General features: G+C 37.6%; 1 protein-coding gene across 1 annotated transcript in view; it reads right to left on the reverse strand.

The window, feature by feature from the left end:
* The window catches only part of RNF121 (ring finger protein 121), a 93635-nt gene that overhangs the window by 42912 nt on the left and 45970 nt on the right, over positions 1-4753 (reverse strand).

The raw sequence follows: 4753 nt of genomic DNA on the forward strand, positions 1-4753 counted from the left end.
CACTACTAGGTATGTATCCTAGAGAAATAAAAGCCATGACACAAAGACACATAAGCACACCCATGTTCATCACACCATTATTCACAATAATGAAAATACAGAACCTAAGTGTCCATCAACAGATGAACGGATCAACAAACTGGGGTACATACACAAAATGGAATACTATGCATTAAATAATGATGAATCTACGAAACACCTTGTAACATGGATGAACCAAGAGGATATGATGAATGAAATTAGTCAATCACAATCACAAAAGGACAATTATTGTATGAGACCACTACTGTAAAAAGTTAAGAAGAGGTTTACACACAGAAATAATCATTCTTTGAAGGTTACAAGGGGTGGGAAGGTTACAAGTGAGGGTAAAACATTAACTGGAGGGTAGATATGTATTAACTTAGGTAAAGGAAAAGGTAATATAAGGGGCCGGTCACCACAAAATGATCAAGGCAGCAGAAGACACAGGGAGGAACATAAGCATTAAAGGCAACAAAGTGAATTCCACATATATATAATCCTGTAATATCAATAATCTATGAGTGGGTACATAAATAAGACACACAAGCTGAACAAGGGTGGGAAGACATATAGGGCTACAGCATGAATACATATAAGTTTGACAGAAGATACTGCTACCTATGTATTTATATATGCTGCAAATATATCCATGAATGTAGTAGAGCATAAGACAGGAAAGTTATGAAAACTTCTTAGTCATAACCAAACACCCTGAGGGAATGTCAGTGCACATGGGGGTTCAGGATCATGGTCTCAGGGGACACTAAGGTCAACTGGCTTAATATTGTCCAAAGACAATGTTCTACACCCTACTTTGGTGAGTAGCAACTGGGGTCTTAAAAGCTGCTGAGCAGCCATCTAAGGTGCCACTACTGGTCTCTCCCTATCTGGAGCAAGGAAAAGTGAAGAAAATTAAAGATGCAAGGAAACAATTAGTCCACAGGACAAATGTACCACATGAAGCCCAGCTTCCATGACCCCGAGGCCAGAAGAACTAGAGGGCACCTGGCCACTAATGCTGACTGCTCTGAAAGGGATCACAAAGGAGGTCCCAGATAGAGTGGGAGAAAAATGTGGAACAAAACTAAAAATCATAAAAAAGACTAGGCTTACTGGTGTGAAGATGACTGGTGGAACTTCTGAGACTATATCCCTTACATACCTTTCAAGGCTGGAAGTGAATTCAACTCCTGTGACTCAACTTTCAGCCAACTGATAGGCCTATAAGGTGAACGGTAATACCAAGAGGGTATGTACTTACTAGAACAATCAACCACATGAGATCAAGAGGGCATTTGTCCAGGGATAAAACCAGGAAAGCTGAAGGGGATAGAAAGGAAGGACAAAGGGAAGGAGTGGGCGCAGGGAGGAAGTAGGAAGAATTCTGTTGTATTGTGGGGACAGCAGTAAATGTCACAAAACAAAATGTGTACAAATAGTTGAATGGGAAACCCAATTTGCTCTATAAACTTTCACTCAAATCACAATTAAAAAATAAAAAAAAGGAGGCTCAAGAAAGCTGAACAGAGTTTAATGGAATTAAGGGACAACAACAAGAGATCTAATTTATGAATCATAGAGTTCCAGAAGGAAATGAGGGAGAGAAGGAATACTTAAAGAAACAATGACAGGAAATTTCCTCAATCTAACAAAGGACAAGAATCTACAACATGGCAGGAAATTTCCCCAATCTAACAAAGGACAAGAATCTATAACATTATACTTAATGGAGAAAGACTGAGAGCTTTCCCTTGAAATTGTGACCGAGACAAGGGTGTCTACTCTTACCACTTCTACTCAATATTTTATTAGATGTCTTAGCCAGAGCAATAAGAAAAGAAAAAGAAATAGAAGATATCCACATTGGAATAAAATAAGTAAAATTATTTCTATTCATGATGCTATGATCCTATAGAGAGAGAGAGAGAGAAAGAATTCCCAAAGGGTCCACAAGAAAACTTCTAGAGCTAATAGAGGAATTTAGCAAACTTGCAAGGTACAAGGTCAACAAACAAAAATTGGGTTTCTATACACCAGCAATGAGAAATCTGACAGGGAAATTAGAGAAACAATTCCATTTATCATAGCATCTAGGAGAATAAAATACCTAGGAATAAATCTGACTAGGAAAGTGAAGGATGTATACAACGGAAACTATAAAACAGTACTAAAAGAGATTAAAGAAGATGTAAATAATGGGAAGATGTTCCATGTTCATGGATTGGAAGACATAATATTGTTAAGACATCAATACTACCCAAAGTAATCTATAAATTCAATGTAATCCCAATCAAAATTGCAACAGCCTTCTTTACAAAATTAGAAAAACCAACTCTCAACTTTATATGGAAAGGCAAAAGGCCCCAAATAGTTAAAACAATGTTGAAAGAGTAGAACAAAGTACAGAACTCAAACTTCCTGATTGAAAAACATACTATACAGTTAGAGTAATCAAAACAGCCTGATATTGGTATAACAACAGACATAAAGACCAATGGAATAGAATTGAGAGTCCAGAAATAAACCACCCATCTATGGTCAATTGATTTTTGAATAGGATACAAAGTCTATTTGATGAGGAAAAAGTCTCTCAATAAATCATGCTAGCCCATGCAAAAAACTGAAATAGGATCTATGGGTCATACCATGCACAAAAACAAATTCAAAATGTATTAAAGTCCTAAATGTGCAAACTAAAACCATAAAATTCTTAGAAGAACAAGCAGGAACAGCACAGTCAGGTCTACCTTTCAATAATGGATTACCTAATAAAATACAGCAAAATGAAAAATAAATAAATGGGATCTCATTAAAAAAAAAAAAACTTTTATTTTCTTTTAACTTTATGTGATTTGGTTGAAAAGTTTACAGAGCAAATTCATCTTCCATACAACAGTTCACAAACACTAAAAAAAAAAACTTTTGTTCATCAAAAGACTTTATTGAGAAAGTGAAAAGACAAGTATTTTCAGAAACCATGTATCTGACAAGAATCTAATAACCAAAATATACATAAAACTTCGACAACTTAACAACAAAAAGTCAAATAATAATCATAAAACGGGCAAAGGATGTAAATAAACATTTTACCAAAGAGGACATTCAAATGACCACTAAACACATGAAAAGATGCTCAGCCCATCAGGGATCACTACCCATCAGAGAGATGCAAATCAAAACCACATGAGATACCATTTCACTACCACTAATGCCTAAGATAAAACAACAAAACAGAAAATAAACAAATATTGTCAAGGATGTGGGGAAATTTAATGGATAACATTGCTGGTGGGAATGCAACATGGTATAGCCATTGTGGAAAACTGTGTGGCAGTTCCTCAAAAAAAAAAAAAAAAAAAAAATGAACTACTATATGACCCAGAAATTCTACTCTGTGGTATTGTGAGTCAATCTGAAGCCAGAGTTCTAGCAGCCTCCAGGAAAATCTTTAACCAGAAACCTTTTAGTGTCAGTAGTGCTAACAGAACTTTTGTAATTCTAAACACTCCTTAGGGCCTTTATCTGCCCTCCAGTCTCAGCAGGTATCAAGGAACTTCCTCCGAACTCAGCACGCATCACAAAAGCCATCCGGATTCAGCACACTCCTGAAAGTCTCCCACATATCTGAGACGCATCCTCCCTAGATAATATTTTCCTAAGTGAACTTTGGAGCCGGGGGGAGTTTCTTTACGTCCCCCAACATCTTAGATCACTGCCCTAAATCCCTTAGCCACAACCAATCACCTGTACCCCCTCGCCCCAGTGCTGCCCCTCCCCATATTGTTCCATAAATTGGTGAAAGAAACGGGGTACGGGATCTTTTGCTTAAGCCACTGACCTGGTAAGAGCAAAGACCCTAACTTAAGTTAGCTAATAAACTGTCCTATTGCATTTGCATTGTCGTGGGTTAGCATATTCTTCTCTTCCGAGATTCTCCTTTACAGCCTGGGTACAACAGTATATACCCAAAGGACTTGAAAGCAGACACTCAAAAAAGAGACCTGTACACTAGTGTTCACTGTGGCATTATTCACAATAGCCAAAGGATGGAAGACAGCCTAAATTCCCATCAACATGAAAAATATATACATACATACAATTAAATACTACTCAGCCAGTAGGAGAAATGAAATCCTGATACATGCTTCAGTATGGAGGAAGCTTGAAGATATGCTGAGTGCATTAAGTCAATTACAAAAGGATAAATATTGTATGATCTCATTTATATAAAAAGATAAGAAAAGGCAAATGTATAGAGACCAAAGTTTATTAGTGATTACCAAAGCTGTAAAGTTTTATAGAAACAGACTGCAACATCTTTCTCCTGCAGAGAAGCTGGTGGGTTCAAATAGCTGATTTTTAAGTTAGCAGTCAAATGCTTAAACACTGTGCCACCACGGCTCCTTCCATCTCAATGTTGTTGTTGTTGTTGTTATGTGCCGTTGAGTCAGACTCAACTCATAGTGACCCATACCTCCTTATGAATCAGTCCCACAGTGTTTAAAAGGGAGAACCTTTTCTGGTGTAGGTCCCAAGTTACACGTTCAAGTAGTCACACGTTCTATCCTTGTTTTGCCCTCTGAATCACTTGTACATTAGACACTCATTTGTTGTTGTTGTTGTTATGTGCCGTCGAGTCAAACCTGACTCATAGCGACCCCTCCTTGGGTTTCCGAGGCAGTATCACTACGGAAGTAGGATTGCCCAACCTTCCTTCCGAGGAGTGGCT

Source organism: Orycteropus afer, unplaced genomic scaffold, assembly GCF_000298275.1.
Source record: "Orycteropus afer afer isolate SDZICR_OR568_19922 unplaced genomic scaffold, OryAfe1.0 scaffold00074, whole genome shotgun sequence".
In the NCBI taxonomy this organism is placed as follows: Eukaryota; Metazoa; Chordata; class Mammalia; order Tubulidentata; family Orycteropodidae; genus Orycteropus; species Orycteropus afer.